Raw genomic sequence first — 19,860 nt, 5'->3', positions numbered from 1 at the left:
AGTTTTCTTAGGTATAGGATCCTCTTCTCTAGACCATCTTTATAAACATCATCTTCAATCATTGTTCTGAGTTTATTTGTGGCTAATTCCAGAGGTAAGGGGAGATTAGCTTCAGTCCCATAAACCAATTCAAAAGAAGATATACCCATTGCCCTTTTAGGTGTCACCCTATCCACCCAGAGTGCCTCATGAATCTTTTTGTGCCAATTCGTTTGATTATCTTAAACCAATTTCTTAACAATATTCATTAGATTCTTATTGCTAGACTTAGCTTAACCATTTCCTTGAGGGAAATAATTGGATGAATGACGAACGATGATCCCATACTCAAAGAAAAAATTGGTAATTTCAATTAAAGAAAAATAAGATGCATTATCCATCACTAATTTAATAGGGACAACGAACCTGACCAATATGTTCTCCTTTATGAATTCGCACACCACTTCGGCAATAGTTTTCTTGGTAACCTTAGCTTCTAGCCACTTAGTGAAGTACTCAATCATAGTTATTACATATTGGTGACTAGCACTAGATGCAGGACTAATTGGACCAATGAAGTTGAGACCCCATTGCTGAAAAGGTCCTTCAATAATGACAGGTCTCAATGGCAGAGCAACTAACTGAGGGCATCCAAAGAACATTCTACACTTCTCACATTTCGCTACCCATGCATACACATCTTTAAACATTCCTGGCTGGTAATAACATTGCCTTAGTATTTTAAAAGCTATGACTGAAGATGAGAAATGTCCTCCACAAGCTTCATCATGAAATGTTCTTAACAGCTTTTCTTGTAGTTTCCTGTCTACACACCTAAGAAAAGTGTCATCAATGGCTCTCTTGAATAGTTTACCATCCCAAATCACATACTTAGCTACTTTCAGTTTAAGATCTCTTCTTTGTCTTGTAGTTAGGCCGTCTAGACATTCACCATATGTTAGTAGATAAGAAATATTCTCAAACCATGAATCATAGAGACCTATGGCTAACACCAATTTCTTTTCTCTCGATTCTTTTGATTCTTTAGTTATCTTGTTTTTTGTAATCACCTTACATAGAGAATTTCCCCTTATCAACTTAGTAGGCTTGATTTCTATATCATACTCTTTTATTTTTACCACCCATGCTCCTCTGACATTATAGCCCACATCTTGTTGTGTCAATACACTCTTCACTACTACATCTAGGAAAAAAACTACAGAATGTGAATGCAAGATATAGAATCAATTTTTTTTTAGGGCCTTGACCACTGCAAAAGCATGCTTTTCAATTTGTGAGTATTTTAGCTCATGATTCTTCAAAGGCATGCTCATGAAAGCTATTGGGGCTTGTACCCCTTCATCATTTTCTTGCATAAGTATCACTGATAAAGTATGTTCAGAAGCATAACAATAAATGATAAAATCTTGCTTATAATTTGGGTGGCATAAAATCAAGGCATTCACAATGGCAGTCTTTATATCTTGAAAGGCTCACTTTCCTACTTCATTCCATTTGAAATTTGAATTCCCTTTCATCATATCCACTATATGCTTAGTTGTTTCCGCAAAATTAGGCACAAACCTTCTAAGGAAATTCACTTGCCCAAAGAAAGATTTAACTCCCATTTTATTTGAAGGAAAGCTTAATCTTTGAATGGCTTCCACCTATTCAGGGTCAATTCTAATGCCTTCCTGGGACACTTTATGACCTAGAAGCTTCCTTTCTATTACACAAAAAACCGATTTCTTGGGATTGAGAGAAATCCCATGATCTCAGAATCTTTGCAAAAATTTCCTCAAATCTTCCATATGATCTTTTCTCTTTCTCAAGAACACAGTGAGGTCATCTAGGTATATAACTATGATTCAATCCTTCAAATTGGTGAACATCTTGCTCATACATCTTTGGAATGTAGCACCAGCATTGATAATCCCAAAGCACATTTTGCAATGTGCAAATGTACCCCAAGGAGTGGTGAACATCATCTTATGCTAATCCTTCTTTTTTACTTTGACTTGGTTATAACCTGAGAAACCATCGAGCATAGACATCATTTTAGATCTCGCCACCATTTGTAGTAGGTAATCCATGTTAGGAAGAGCAAAATTATCTTTAAGAGATGCTTGGTTCAAGTTGCAGAAATCAACACAGATTCTTATTTCCCCGTTCTTCTTTCTGATAGGTACTATATTGGCTATCTAGGTGGAGTGATTGTTGGGATACATGATCCTCACTTTTAGCATTTTATCTACCTCTCAAAAGATGGCATCTAGGAGTTTAGGATTGTAATTCTTTTATTTTTGCCAAAAAGGAACTACGTCAAGCTTCAGTGGAATTCGATGTTTTACTTTCCCATCTCTATAACTTTTCAAATCTTCTTAACTCCAACAAAAAATATCTCTATATTCCATAAATAGATTCCTTGCGGCTTCTTTTTCTTCAAGCAAACAACACTTCCCAATATTAATCATTTGTAGATTATGAATATCTTCAATGTTTACTCCCTCATAGTCACCCATAGTAGGCCTCTTTTCTGCTCTCTTTTGCTTTATGTAGGCATCATGTCTATTAAACAATTTTTCCAAAGCCATGAAATATGGGGGAATAATATTACATTTCAATTGAACTTCTCCATTTTGATTCCATTTCTTATCTACATCAGAATTTTCATGATCACTTCCAATGGATTCATGTTCAAAACTAGACTTGTCATTTTCTAGGAACATTTGCAAACTCTTATCATCACTGAAAACTTGCCAGGATTTCATGTTATTTGGAACAACAAATTGATACACAATTTAGATCTGATACTTTTTGTCACTGAAATCTAGATGAGGAAGTAATAAGGAGGCAAAGACTACAAGGGAATCAGCATTAGTATTCATATCCCTCGAAACTACTTCAATAGAGAAGGCATCTAGGCCTTCTATCTCATCCCAAACTATGTTTCTATAATTCTTCAGCTTGTGATTTTTCATGAAATATTGTCCTTTTACCTATTTCACAATAAGCTCTGCATCACCTTGAGCTTTTAGGATCTTTATCCCTCTTTCTTTTGTTGTTATTATCCCCAATAATAAGGCCTCATATTCTACAGTGTTATTCATATTCCCAAATTCTAATTTGAAAGCCATAGGTTCAGGTTCTCCTTTCGGGGATATCAATGCTACACTTGCTCCAGATCCTGAAGAGGCACAACTTCCATCAAATTAAAGTGTCCATATGCCTGATGCATCTTTTTTTTCATTAGAAACTTTCTTGTTTTGACCTTCACCTATTTGTTAATTTGGGCCTTCTTCAATAAACAACATGTAGTTGCCAAATTCTAGCTCTTGATATAGAATCTAAGCTTTAAGATCATCTGATTTCAAGACTGTGAACTTTTCCTTTTCTTTAGGTTCTAATTTGACTTTCTTATTCCCAATAGGTATCACTGCTTAAGACCAGTCTAGCTTTATTTATCCTCCTAAGTCTCGACAAAAACTTCTACTTAAAATAAGTCCATAGCTCACTAGAATGTCAGCTACCAGAATAGTTAATAGGAGCTTCTTTTCTGGATGCGAAGCTAAGGCTACCTGAGTGTCTTTAATCTGCACAAGTAAGGGGAATTGTTTGGCATCCATCGAGTAGCATCTTCCATGCACTTTAGTGAGATTAAGACCCAAGGCTTTGGCCACAAAATAAGGCATAACGTTATCTGATGCACCTAAATCTATTATACAATTATTGATTTTATATCTACTGATATACAATGAGACATAAAAAGGCTCAAGCTTTTGCCCAAGGGATGTTGCTAAGAATGTAGAATCTTCTTGATTAAACAAACTAGATGTCAAGGTTTCATCCTCTTTCTCAACCATTACATTATAAGTCACATCTGATGTGTTTCCTTTACACCAGTCTACATGTCTTTTTAGCTCAGAAGGGTTTGACTTTAAATAATCAATAGTGAAAATTTGAATTTTTGATTCCTCACAAAATTGAATGAAATCAAAGGATGTTTTATCCTTACCCATTTGTAAAGTAGATGCTCCTTGATCAGTATGTACATTACTCATCAAAGGAATCACTAGTACATTAACCCTAAATTTTGACCTAAAATTTTGACCAACAAATTTAAATGGCTTGGTTGGTCATCATTATAAAGGAAACTTTTTTTTCTTAATACATGCCCGTGTTGGTCGTAATTGCGACCAATGCTTTCTATTTTGTGTTGGTCTCAATTACAACCAACACAACAACATAAATACAAAAAAAAGAGGCATTTCATTGGAGCATTTCACTTGAGCGGCAAGTCAACTAGGCATTTCACTTCACTCGAGCGCCATACTAGTCGAGCATCATTCTGCGGATAATTGAGGATTTCCAACATTCTTCATCCTTGGAGCATTTCATTGGAGCATTTGGAAACCCATCTACTATAGCACTAAATTGGAACTACTAGCCATCATTCAAGCATACACAAACTTGCTTGGCTTCACGTCGCAACCAGTGAATAGGTGAATAGGTGAGTTGATACCTTCTTTTTTTAAAAATCATTAATTGGGGATTGATTGGGGGAAGGTTTAGTTTGAGGAAGCCCTAGTTATGAGGGCCTAAATAGGAGGGTTTGTAAGTTGAGACATAAACTAAGAGTGGCATCCACAGTAAGGGATTTTATGGTGTATTAGCCCTTTATTTACAAATTTGTCTCTGCATTTTGGCGAGTATTTTGAAACAAATATGGAGGCTTGGATGGTTGATGATTCTGTGTGAACTTGTTTTGTTCTTAACTCGAATAGATAGTGGCTTGAGTCTTGGTCTTTTTTATCTTAAGATTTATGAATTTTGCCACATTTTGCTTTAATTTGGTCATATGGAGCTGTGAAACAATGTTTCTATAAGATTGATCATTGGTTATAGCTACTAGCACAACTTGCACTGGAGATTTCCTTTGTGACACCATTGCTTCCTACAGGGTAAAGACTTCTTACTTCTCTACATTTGATTGCAAGATGGTTACCTTATGCCTTAGGGAAACCCTCCCATTTGTGGATGATTCTATATATAGTATCAAATGCTGGTGCATTAACTTTCTCAAATTCATTTCCTTCACCCTTAATATAAATTTGGGATTCGTGTCCTTCATTTCAATTTGTTGTGCCAAGAGTTTTTTGTCCAAATCTAGTCTACCAAATAGTGTTCATTTCTGAACTCTTATGCGCCAATAAAAGTTTTAAAACTCTAAATTCACATGAATGCCAACATTTCAAACCCTTGGCATCTACATAGTGGACTTAATCAATTACAACCTATTGGAGCAATAATATAAATTTATTTTCAATCTCATTTTCTTTAAGAAGAGGGGGAGGAGGATGTTACTAATTTAGAAAGCCCTTGATGATCTCTCCATGGAGTCGACTACAATTCTAATTCTCTATTAGTCAAACTTCACCAACATTGAGGCCATCTCACAATTAGCTTACACATATTGTCCTTTCCACTTTCTATGATAGGAATTTTCTCATTTCAAAAAATAAGCGTACAAGAATGACAAACTAGATGAATCTCATAATATAGCTGCTACAAATATACAAGATGTCCAAACAGAGAAGCCAGTAGAAAGTGATCAAAATTAAACCATTAGAAGTATGTTCAATACCAATTTTAACATGTCTTATTTTCAAAAAGTAGGTGTCCAAAATCTATTTCATTAAATCCTTCTTAAACTTCATATGGAGTACCTTTCACTTTTCATATCATATTTTAAAATATTGAGAGTACTTGGTGGCATTTGGCCTTGGCTCAATATCATCATCACAAGGTTTTTTGTTGTATTAATCTCAAATATATTGTAGAATATCCATAGCTACTTTGTCTTCTAAAATGGTTTCAAGTTTTGAAGAAGATATTGATGAATCTTTTGTCACTTTGTTCATACACTTCAAATTAATGCAATCATAAACAAGATTTCTCAATCTTCTAGACAATCGTAGTCCCTTATTAGACTGAATAGCCTCAAACTAGCTTCAATTCCTTTCACAAGCCCATGAACTTGCTCCTTGGCTCAATAATCTAGAAGCAAGCACTATATCTCACAAGTGTCTGCTCCTAAAGAGCATCATCCATGTCAATAAACATCAACATCAATATGCAGGAAGTCCTTGTGACTTGTATATTCAAATTCAATTTGTAATATTACTTGCAAATTTAGGATGTGGTTAAGGTCCTATAGTGGCTTCATAAAGCTCACTTGTGACTTAGTGATGTAGGACTATCATAATGGTTGAACAATCTTATGTCACCTAAAAAGATTTTGTTTTCATTTTTTGCTCTGTTTAGTTAGTTTACATGATGGGCTAGTTCTGATATTTTGTTTGAAGTAGACATTATTAGTTCTACTATGTGGTTTGAGTTGTGTGTTTGGGAGTCTAAGTAATCTACTATATTGTTATGAAGGTTATTGTCATGCCTCTGATCTAGCATTAAACCTGATAGAGGAATTGTCTCAGGACACTATGATTTCACAATTTTTTCTCCTAATGTCAATAATGAACTGATTTTATCTCCTAATGTCAATAGTGAACTGACAACAATTCATGCTTACCATAACAGATCACATGGAAATGGGATTGCTACACATATATATCATACAACAATCACCTAATGAATGATCCTCTCCCCTTCATTTAGCAACAATCTCCTCTAAATCGAATAGGAAATTAGTTAAACTTAACAATAATGTGTTATGTTATAATTTTCACATGGAGACTGTAAAGAGATGTCTCTGAATGCTTCGTTTTGGGTTGATATATGAATGGCAGCAGTACTTTATCCAAGTATTTTATTTTCTTTGTGCCAATTTTAGGTACATCTGGGTACTACATAGTTGATGGTTTGATTTGTTGCAGTTTTATATAAATATTAATTTAGAATGTTAGGGTTGAGGATATCGCGTTGACACACACACACACACACACACACACACACACACACACACACACACACACACACATTAAAAAATCAGATTATAAGGAAAGGACTTTATTTGGCTATCTCAAACATTACTATGTAAATTAAGCAATTGATCCCTTTCTTATCACTCATGATGACATAACAATAATTACCATTCCTAATATTCCTTTAGAAATGTGTAATGATTTCTATATTTTTGGTTTGATCAAACCACTTACTTTATGGTAATCTCTTGTCTGATATAATAATTCAAATGGTGATATCTTTTGGTGTCATTCTCGATGTTTTAATATGTTCAATTGATTACCTTAAGGGAGCCTCCACTCACTTTGTGCAATCCAAGTATGGATAAATAAGAAAAAATAATATTCGATTATACCCTTCTAGATGTGAGATCAAATCTCATAATGTATCCTTTACAAGTAAGTGGTAGCAACTTTTGGAATATACCAATTGTTGCTCTTTATACAATTGACATCTTTCTCTAGATGTCAATGCTTACTATACTGATTAATATCTTGTGCTATATGAAAATTTTCTGAAAAAAGTTTTGAATTAATTGTATAAATAAGTTATATCTTCAATAAATATCCCTCCCATTACTGATGTCGTTAGTAATATTAAAACTGCTAAAGTTGGTTGTTCTCTGCATCCCTAAATTTTGTATGGTTATTATTGCATTTTGACTAGTCTGCTAATGATTTCCCTTCTTGATCATTGTAGACATGATTGTTTCTATCATTCATATTAATATAATTGTTTGATAACAAATAATAACAGGTTTGCTTCTATTAATAAACTAAGAAGGATAAAATAAATCTTTATCTAGTTTCAACCTTGGAATAAAGAAAGAGTTTGTACTGTTCAACTAAGAAATACGTTGAAATTTATTGGTCCTTTAAAATTTTAATAGAGGTAATATATAATTCTTTTTTTGGAATTGGTAAAATTAAGTTGAGAAAATGTGTATGTGGGGCTATTTTTTGTTGAAGCAAAAGAATTCAATGCCTTCTAAAACTTGTCCTCTTATTTTTAAGAACCCTATGCTACACTTTGTCATCATCCTTGAGTCACTGTGAAGGTTCTCTTTCCAATACTCCAAATTATTCTTAGTTTTCTTTTTCATCAAACTTGGCATATAGATATAATCACTTAGAAAATAAAGTGTAACCGACAAGCTTCTTGTCTGACAGATGCTATGGCTAGCAAATGTACATTAAGGAGCATAGTTAGAATCAAAGGAAAATGAATTTTTATCTATAATGATAGCACTTCAAATGACAATAATCTCAAGAAAAATGTACATCCTAAGATGTGGGACAATCAATATGAGCAAAATCAAGTCTAGAAAATTCCCTATCATACATGATAAAAAAGTTCTACTACAAAATCTTACCAAGAATAGAGAAAACAGCAAGAGAAGAGACACCCTATAATGTCAAGCACTTTTCATTAACAAAATTGATGAAATAATTTAAAGGAGGAGAATTAAATATTGTGCCACCCTTGAAAATAATTGTAAGCTTTGGTAATTAGAGTGTGGCAATACCTGAGACATTGAATCATAGATCAAATTAGCTCTGTACAAGTCTTATTCTCATATACAACAGTCATTCTAAATGTTGCAAGGATTATTTTGTATGTAGGCTCTACAATATAGGTCAAGGTGGTGCCAAAATCAATGATAGTTCTCCCATTTCCCTGAACATCAATACTCCAAACCTTGGGATGGATGGGAAGAAGAACCCCATCAACAAAAACTTTATTCATCCCAATGTAGTAAAAGGTCTCTATAAATATGTTCTTTAGAAAAGGAGAGTAGCTCATCGATTTCTTCAATGACTACCTCAATGGTGCCTGCCCAAATATAAATTAACTTGTGTGGGTGGAGAAATAGTGTAGTCCACCAAGTAGTAAGAAGTTTTATTCCAACAAGTTTACCAAGTTGTGAGGTGAATAAAATAGGCCCCTTCCCGAACCCCATTACATAATATATTCCAACAAATGCTTAACCTATAAAACTAGGTCCTTAGATTTTAATCCCACGGCTAAATGCTACATTGGGGATTGTGGTACTCTCCCCTAAGATTGTATTGAGTGTTTTAGTCTCCATAGAGAAGATCCCAGTTCTATCAAGGAGATTTTCATAGATATGGTAAAACATGCATGAACCATGGATCCTTGTGCAATTACATGAAGAATTCAAGAGAGGAGAAACTAGTTGATAGACTGGTGCATAGTAATGTACTGGTGTAAAACTTGACGAATGCCTTGCAAAGAAGGTTGATCCAGGATTTATATGGAATTTCCCTTTACAATTAGATCACTAATGGGTAAGTATATTTATTAAATTAATAGGACTTATATTGGCTTTTGTATATATTCTATAGTAAATCTTAGGCTTTTATTTATTTGTACATAATCGATGTTGCATTTTATCAAATCAACTTGGTTGATTACCTTTTAACTTGAAGGAGTCTATGTAGTAGGAAATGGGCCATTCACAAAGTTTTAATTGTGGTTTGTGGAACTTTTCTAGAAGAGCTTCCTTTGTGCTAGGTAGTAAGTATTACACAATTAATATGGAATTATTTTTTTCCTTTGTAGTGCTTCTCCTCTACTAAACTCTATGTTAAATTCAAGGAGTGCATGACACTTGGTGTATATTTTAGGCCAAATGGTGATTCCTTGTTTCAAAGTATAATTTATTCAAAAGCTTGCTCTGCCCAATTTATAGAAGAATTGTCTCTACACTATTTAGTAAGTATAATTTGTAGTTGATATGAGATTTATACTTTATAAGTCTTTCTTATATTACAGCATGTAATGAATTCTTCTTAAGTATTTTATTGTCATCATAGATGCATTTTTCAAATGAAGTCAACTACCTTATATCGTAATAAATTGAACTCCATTTTAATAGGAATTTGACAATTCAAATGACCTCCATCAACTTCTCTGAAGTGTATACATTTGCACTATCTTCGTGAGGTTTAAAATAGAAAAAGATAGAAATGGGAGCTCAAAGACCTCCAAAGCCTCTAGTAGCTATGAGGTAAGTATTGAAAGCTTCACTAAAAGATTGAAGTACATATCGAATTTGAATGCTTTTATTATCATATTTGAGAATCTGCAAAGTAGAGCTCACATAAAGCAACAAAATATTCCATGTTGTATATGTTTATCTATCTTTCCAACATAGGATTCACTCCACATTTGGGTAGAATATTCCCTGCTATATATGGCTTTCAATTCCAATATATCTTCAACCTATGATCACTTATGCACCCCACAAAATTGCATATGCACTATTATCGATTTATAATACATGTTAAAAATTTCATCCCATGAAGGTTAGACCTCTACATTCATGGGATGATCCTCATTCTACCTAAGGTGTTACTACAACAGAAAATTGAAATCAAGAGTAACTGTTTTAAGTCAAGATTGGTATGATAGCAAGCCTAAAATGTTATGAAACATATCAATAAAACATAGTAGTTCATGCATAAAACCTTGTCAAAGTCTTTCGAATACAAACCAATCAATTGGAGATCCAAAGTAATGGAAATCAATTGCAAAGAATAGAGTTTTCTTATTGATGTCCTTCTCCTCTGTCCGTACACCCGACTATCTCTCTTATAACATAGACTCAAAACAAAAATATAGAAATGCCTAAAACTAACTCAAAACCAATACAACTTTCATCAATTAGTTGAATGGTTTGTTTTTAAAATAGAACAAACTCAAACTAATGTCGACATATATTTTATGGAATCCTTTTAAACAAAAAGACCATTAACCAAATTTTGATCTTTTATGATCACTAACATTCCTAGACTCTAAACACTCCAATGTTATTTGTGTTTGGACAATGACAGTCCATTAGAATGTCCTTTAGTCCTATTAAGGAAATTACAAATATTTGAATCATCATATTAGTCTAATTCTTATAACTTGCCAATTAATTCCCTAATTTCCTCTAGCTGTCTTTGTGGTCATCATAAGCTGCACCATTGGCTTGGTTGTCTATGGGGCTCCTGCACCAACTACTCTACCTAGGCTAGTGAACTATCCAAGAAGAAGAAAATTATTTACAACTACCAAAACATAAAATGGGAACTTAATTAATGCACTAAGAAATTACTTGGAATGATTCATCAAACAATTTGCTTTATTAGTCAATATTTCATACACTAGGAACTCCAACCCCTCAAAATGATTTCAAATGAGCTTATATAACTCTATTGTCCAAGTACCAACTTTCTTCATTGATCCCCAACCATTTCTTGGTGACTTTCTAATATTGCTATCAAAGTTGTCATTGATAATTTTTGTAATTTTTTTAGTTTGATGACTTGGAAAGTCATGATCACTCCTAAAGGGTCGAGTTTGGTTTCAATAACATATCTAACTATTTTTAGACCCCTCCTACTAAGATTTTAAATGAGCAAACTAGAGCATTTATGTTGAATAAAATACCAGATCTAAAGAATACCAGTTATTTTGTTGCTTTTTGGGATTATATTGATAATATAACCTATGTTTTGACTTTATGGTACTCATTTTTGTGTTAATGCTCTATAGATAAATGTGAAGCATCTTGTAAGCAAAAATCTTGCCATTGCAAAGAAGCTGCCAGCAAAAGATTCTAGCATGAGGATTCTTCTTATGAGGAGGTTAGTCATTTTGTTGTGGATAATTATCTGTAGAACAGAACCATGTTTCAATGCAATCACAAGCTTATGGAATTTTGATGTTCAATAGTGAACAAATGGTTAGTTGAAATGCCTTATTTCAAATTGAAAATCAAACAAAAAAATTGGTGCTCTCTAAATGATGAAGACATTCATTGTACTTTTCTAGTATAACATTAATAGATATTTATTTTTTATCTTTAAATATTGCTATACTATTGTGACATTTTTCATTTTTACAATTTCTTTTGTGCTTTTTGAAAGAGAGAAGAAATTTATGTTTAATATTATTCAAAGTGCATTACATAAAACACATAAAAAACCAAGTGCTTTGGGAAAGAATAACTTAGTTGTAGTGAAGAATGGGTCAATTGCAGCTTTAAAAAATGGTAAAGAAGAATCAAGTGAGGACGAGTCTTCTGATGAGGTACTCCATGGTTAAGCCAATTCTTTAGTACATAATAAAGAAAAGGAATTTCATAAATTGTTTTTTTGATAGTTGATTTTTTTAAATATTGCCCATCAAAAATTACTTAGTGCATCTCATATTTTTTCTACACAGGAGCTTGCAGTTCTAAAGAATCTAATAGTGAAGAATCTGAAGAAGATATTGTACCAAAGGTATATTTGGTGTTCTCTTTTAAGTGAAAATGTGATTGGAAATTTTGTATATTGTCATATTTCACATGCAGAAAGGTCAAATTGTAAATAGAGGTGAAGTCATATGGATTTAAGTTTCTTCTTCATTATTTATAATGCTCTCAATTCCTCCTTTGTAGCTATAAAAATACTTGTTTATTTTCACCTTTCTAGATACCCTTTACTAGGTTCTTAAAGATTCCAAAATATCTTGGGCTGACCCCACTCCAGCATGTCCTAACTCCTACTTGGTTAACAGACCTAACTCCTTTCCTTTTTCTCCAAGTTTTGGCTTTACTACTATGGCAAAGCAAGGGGTGGTTTTCACCTTGAGGGTCTTCAAAAACTCCTTCTCTCCAACAATCATCACACTAGATGCATGTTGGATCTCCTTCCTATCTTCTGGTAGTGGTCTCGTGGTGTATTCCTTCCCATTTTTGGAAATGATGTAAACATTGCTCCTTCCATCATTCTTAGAATTGACATCAAATTGCCAAGGCTTGCCTAACAATAGGTGACAAGCATCCATTTCTGCAACATCACAGACAATCTTGTCTTTGTACTTCCCTATTTGAAATTGAACATGAATTTATTCATTTACTATGACCTGTTGCTCCTTATTTAGCCATGAAACCTTATAAGGGTTAGGATGGGGTAACTTCTTCAATCCAAGCTTCTCTACCATTTCTACTGAGGCTATATTATTAGTTGAACTAGAATCTACAATAACTTTGCAGACCTTACCTCTTACCTTGTAGAGAGTTCTGAATAATGTCTTTCTTTGGGGAGGTTCTTGCTCTATGACAATCTTTAGCAGGGTTCTATTAAACATTAAAGACTCTCCTCTCTCTAGATCATTATTTTCTCTTGCCCCTTGGTCTCTTTGTGCATCCTCCTCTTGAGCCAAATGGACTCTCCTATTCCCTTCTTGTCTGTTGCTACCCATTTTCTTAGGAAGTGCTTGTATGTAGCAAGTGCAATATGTAGAGGTAGAGTTATGGAAGGTCAACTAAGTATTTGTTTCTTTTCATTTTTTATATTTCTTTATCTCTTTATCAATCTATCTCTCTATCTATACCTCTTTCTATCTGTCTCACTTTAGTATTCATTTCTATATGTGTCTTCCTCTTACTACTCCATTTGCAAGTTGCAAACAAATCATCCTTCTTCCACTAATGAGTCATTCCATTCAAGAAAGACCATGTATGATGATATCAATGCACAAAAAAATAGGGAGACAATTTCTAGACTGTGGTCTAACTTAAAAAGAAAAGGTGATGGAAAATGTTATTGTCCATGCAAAAATTGTAAGGGCTTAAAGACTCGAAGATATCTAATCAAAATAGCTGAGGAACATTTTAGGCAACATGGTCACATTAAAGGGAGAAACGAATATCGTCCATTGGTATGTATTTTAATAATTTATAAATTACATAAGACATGATTTGATGATGACACCATGGTCATGGCTAATATAAGGTCATCATTTTCATATAGGTCAACATCCCTAAGTTTCATGTTATGGACCATGACAATTCAGAGACCGTGGATTTCCAAATGAGGGAACATGGAGGTGTGAATATTGAAGCAAAAGTTAATGATACCATGGAAGAAGACCACAATGATGAAGATCACAATGATCACAATGATCAAGATGATGATGATGTTGATGTAGAGCTCGATGTACCTATACTTGAAAAGGCACACGAGTCCCTATATGAAGGCTCTGAAACAACTCTTCTTGTTGTTGTATTTTTGTTGGTGAACTTGAAGGTTATGAATGGTTTATCCAACATAGCAATGACACGTATGTTAAGTTATGTCATCCTCTTTCATTATTTTACTCATAGTTCCCTTACAATTAACATTGGGTTCATGTAGCAATTAATATTTTTGAAATTAACAAATTATATTTTTGGTTGTAGGTTGATAGCTGAGACTTTGTTGCCACCATCAAACATTCTACCTTGCTCATAACGAGAATTATCTACCATCATGAAAGATATTGGAATGGAGTATCAAACAATACATGCATGTCTGAATGATAATATTATATATCATAAATAGCATGAATTTGCAACACAATGTCCTATTTTTCATAAATAGCTTTCATTGGCAATAGACGGTGTCAATCCTTTTGGAGAGATGAGATCTACTTACTCGGTGTGGCCTATTTTTGTTATCAACAATAACATACCTCCTTAGTTGTCCATAAAGAGAGAGCACATAATGTTGACATTGATTGTTCCAAGTATTTTTTGACTTAATGGTCATCTCAATTAATTTATTAGTACTAATCCATCAAAATGGTCATAATAATTACGTAATGTTTTTGTTCATTCAACTAGGTAAGTACCAAGTTAAAGATATCAATGTATATATTGAACCCCTTATCGACAAGTTGATGGTGTTATGGAATGGGGTTACTATGTATGACATTTGTAGACCAATAGGACAAAGAGAATTTCAATTTCATGCAATGCTTGTATAGATAATACATGATGCCCCTAGGGTAACACATTTTTGTGGTATGTTCTCTTCTTAACACCTCTTTTTTGGTATGTTATAGTGACAACACAAAATTAACACATTTAATCCAATTATACATGATCTTGTAGATCTTCAGACAAAGGGAAAATTTGCATATCTAGTTTGTGGTTCAAAGACGAAATCTTGTCATTCAAAAAGTCTAAGAAAGCAAGTGTTCGATGAAAATACACTTTCTACATAGAAATCATAAGTATCAAATTATCGAAAAACATCTTTTCAATGGGAAAGAAGACACTACATAAAAGCCACAGAGAATGACACCTTGCCTATGGAAGTTGGCATACAATAAAATAAATCATCGAGATAATGTCATTCCATCTGATGGTTTATGTTTCAAATTTATATTTTGATATTGTGTTTTGTTTTATTGATGATGTAATTGATGCTTGTGAAGGTCATCAAGGCATCAATGACCAACTTCTAAAATGACTAAAAATTTATCCTTCATAATTTACTAGGTTGTCATACTATGAGAAATTTCCAATAGTGCATTTGTTTGATCCTATGCATATTGGAAAGAATGTAATATAGACATTATGGAAAATCTTGGATGGAAGGCGTGACAAAGACCAAATTGTCAAAACTTCTAGTGACATTGGAGAATCCAACCATGCAATGAAAAATGGCATTTGATCAAAATAAAAATGGAGACCAAATTGATACAAGTGCCCTTAGTTGGTTATTGTCAGAGCAGCAGAGCAATGCTATAAAAGAAGTTATAAAAAAAATACGATTTCCCACAAGATTTGCTATGAACATAAAAAATCTCATATCAAAGAAAAGTGAATTTGGGCTAGGGTTGAAAACACACGATTGGCATACATTTATTAAGGTAATTCATGTTATTTTGTATTCATTATATATTTGTATACTGCATGTAGTTTTAATTGCATTCTTTTATAAAATATTGACAAGATCATTTTACAAATATTGCAGTACATTCTACCTCTATCTCTCCCACACCACTTCGCCAACAATGTCAAACAGGTTATATATGATCTTGGAAAATACTATAAGGAAACTTGGCAATAAAGAATATAACCGTTTCCACATAACCCATAATAGATCTGAAAATAAATACGGAATTAAAAATCCACATGCAAGAGAATAGACAACATACCCACAAAATGTGACACAAGATATACCCTGGGAAACCCTCATTGAGGGAAAAACCCAGCCTCCAAAAGCATCCATCATCATGTATTATTCAGCAAAAAATACCATTTCCATACAACCATGTAAGCCTTCATGGCCATAGCCACAACCGAGCAAACTATGTGAACAAGCATGAATCCACACATCCCATGCCATACTTTCAACCTTCACAAATGCCCCCTTGGCTAACCTGTCAAGCCTTGTCCCGCTCGACTCTTGCCTTTTTTCTTCTTCTTGTCACTCTTTCTCTCTCTCACCAACAACTACCCTTGTGGCGTCTTATCTAGTAGCAAGTCCCACAAAACCACTAAGTGGTATTACATAAACCATGTGCTAAAATCATGTGCTACCTAACCCACTGACCCCACATTTAATATTGGGCATTTAATTCTTTTCCCCAATATTAAATAATTACATAAAATATTTTCACAATGTTACAATACAACTCATCAAGAATATTCCATGGGAATCTTTACATGTTGCACGTCCATCTAGGTACAACATTACATAATAAAATAAAATATAACAATATTATGCAATGTGTGCAACACCCATTATCTCAACAATCTCCCACTTGTTGTATACATTGCATAGGGTCAATCTGTAGCCACATAAATGAACAAGGGAACAATCCCTCCTAGCACATCCACCATCATGGATCAAAATACACCAAGTGCTCCATCTTGGTACCCGCAACAAAATCAAAGTATCCAGCATCTCGAACATGAATGATCTCACCTCCTATTATGCCACTCCCACTGGACATACATAGAAGCCATCCAAAGAGAAAAAACCACCCAACTTGTCGCATTACAAGATCATAAAATCCTGTACCAACTAAAATTTCAAGCACAAATAACCTGATCCAAAGGTAATCACATGTATCTAAAGTTGTCAAAATATCTATAGCTGAAATAGCACCCACAACAAAGTGCCAAACCCATCCAACTATCCATACCTCAAAGGTATAACAAGTGAATCTCATATCACCAACATATCCAATTTGCAACCTGCAATCACAAGCCTCAAGAGCAATACCTGCCATATATATACCAAGAAGCTCCCACTGCAAAAGATAATGTCAAATCTATAACCAATCCATTCACAACATCTCAAAGAAGTGAATCCATGTAGTATCAAGGACATCCACAATACATAAACTGATATCCTGCAAGAACAACTCTCATAACAAGTCTCCAATAGTCTCCCAAATTCTCCACAACCAACAGAGGAAAGAGATAAAGGAATAACCATGTCATCTCTCACATGACATGCATGAGCACAAACCAGTGATCACAATCTCTAACCAATCTCAAATCCAATGTAGGCAAAACTGAACATCCAGGAAGATAACCAAGACCAGAGAAACCATGAAAATCATAACCTGTATCATGTCCTTCTACACACACCTCTAGATGTAAACTGTGTAAGTATGATCTCCTCCATAAAACCCCAACAAGAAGCCTCAACAACACCCAAACCATACCATATAGCTAATCATGGATGTAAGCCTCTCACAAGAAGATCAAACTCAATAAAACCATTCCTAAACCAAGGAATAACCATTCCTAATCCAAGGAATATGCCCAATATAAAACCATCTCCCAAAATCAACCAGCATAACAACATATGCACATGGAGATAACCAATGCTAAACCATCTCTCAAATGAACCCTCCAGAACTAACTCATGTACAATAGCTCAAGATCCATATCCATGAAAGACAAGCATAAATATAATGCAACTGAGAGAAAACAATGGGCTATACCTCTCAAGTAGCAAACCGCCAAATAGACCAAGAGTGGGGAATGAGAATGCTCATCAAGATACCCAAGTCTCCAACCAAGACTCATCTAAGAACAATCTCCTCTCAAGTCCATATCAGGTGACTGCCCCTCAGACTTCTTGCTGAAACCATCAACCGTCCCAACAAATACTTCTCTAATCCAAGAGAAATTAGCGTCACCACCGTCTCTAAGTATCCACGAGCGCCTGTAACCAATCAATCCATGCCAACTCCAAATGCAACATAGCAATATCATGAAGTATCCAGCTTATGATCAGTGTACTCAATACCAAAAAACTAAACCAAGATCAATGTCAAAGTTCCAACCATGGCCTCAGGAACATAAACATGACAACTTGATCTTACCATCTCAACTAAAGAGATAACATGCTCCATATGAACACACTATAACATGTCACAACTCTAAACGTGTATCAAGAGTATACCATGAAATAATAATGAAACCATCCTCATACCAAGGATAACATGCCAAATAAAAGCATAAACCACACCTTTGCCAAGAACCCTGTGAGTCCTCAAGATGCAACCATCTCCACACACCATGAAGAAAAACATCTCCACATACCAAGAAGAACCATCTCCACATACCATGAAGATAACCAAGAACTCCATGAGTCCTCAAGATCTAACCATCTTCAAACACCATGAAGATAACAAGTGCACCATGCAAATGTCAAAGATGCTTCTGCAGCAACAGGATCTAAGACAAACCTCCAACATCTGCAAACACTCAATAAATATATCAATGCCAACAACTCCCACTCAACTGTGGTACCAAGTCACCTATGGCATCATAAAATCCATTCTCTCCAAGCCAAGAAGATATAAACCAAACTAGGAACTAATCCTGCATTGTCACCCCATCACTGTCACAAGCTCCCACTAAACCATGTATCCAAGCTATCCATGACATCATGATGAAAAAATCTATCCTCTAACTATGAGAATCAACCAAGGTATCAAACCATCAAAGAACTCAAAGTGCACATCATGAGCTCCTCAAAAGAAACCAAATAACCATGATCCTCTATCAAGAAGATATACCACCATAACTGAATCAAAAAAAATTCAAGCTAATGAACATCAAGGATGTACCTATATAACCAATCATGTTATGCCAAAATCCATGGCACCATGATCACATCCATGAACTAAGCATCTGGCTCTCAAAGTGTCCAACCTGTCAGCATAAAATAGTCAACCACAATCCTCCACCATGACTGTACCTAGTAACAACATCTCATCCCTTCTACATGAAAAAAATAGTAAATCATGTGACTTAGGGCATAGACAACCCAAATCCAAGCCACCAATCTGAATATGCATCAATAATGAAAGATCAATGGGCAAAGACAACCCATAACCAAGCTATAAATGCAACCTATAAGTATAGACCGCTTACAACACTGCACAACTTGTAGATCCAACAAGTCATCATACATATCCAAATCAAACACTGATAACCATATCATCATGAGACCAATCTGAAATATGAACTGAGTATACAATGACATCAAATCTTAAATTTCCAATGCCATAAACTCACAATGTTACCATAGTCAAAATATACCTATAAACTATTCAGATCAATATATCAACAAATAAATCATGCCAAACCTACACCAAATCTAAACCAATGTGTAGAGCTCTCCAAGAGCTTTTCGATGACTACTCAAAGTCCAAAATCCGACTCCGTATGCCCAAGTTATGCCCTAATCCATGCTCAAAATAAACAACATCTAACTTTAGGGCTCTTATAACCTAAAAAAAGTTTAAAATCACAGAACCAAACCTACGCCATGTTGTAGTGCTCTAAATTAGCTTTCCAACACCTATAAGAACTCTGAAATCTGATATTCTGAGAGAAAGTTATGGCCATTTTACTAAGATAGTCTTTTTACCATTTTCAGTACGATTTTTCATTTTTTATTTTTTCAATGACGAAAATTCCGACGGGATTAAATTTGATGGCCATCATGGGCTGAAACCAAAAAACTCTTTCATTTCCTCTAAACATGGCCAAACTAGGGCATATTATATATCAAAATTTATGGAAACGTTGACCTATATCCAATG

At 34.3% G+C, this 19,860-nt stretch overlaps 1 pseudogene; it reads right to left on the bottom strand.

Annotated features, from left to right (window-relative positions):
• Nucleotides 1-8,243: 8,243 nt before the first annotated feature.
• Nucleotides 8,244-19,860, bottom strand: part of LOC149580375 (aspartyl protease family protein 2-like) — a 77,092-nt pseudogene continuing 65,475 nt past the window's right edge.

Source organism: Cupressus sempervirens, chromosome 1, assembly GCF_028749045.1.
Source record: "Cupressus sempervirens isolate cs-2001-9-10 chromosome 1, ASM2874904v1, whole genome shotgun sequence".
NCBI classification, from domain to species: Eukaryota; Viridiplantae; Streptophyta; class Pinopsida; order Cupressales; family Cupressaceae; genus Cupressus; species Cupressus sempervirens.
This window is presented reverse-complemented; position numbering and strand designations above follow the sequence as displayed.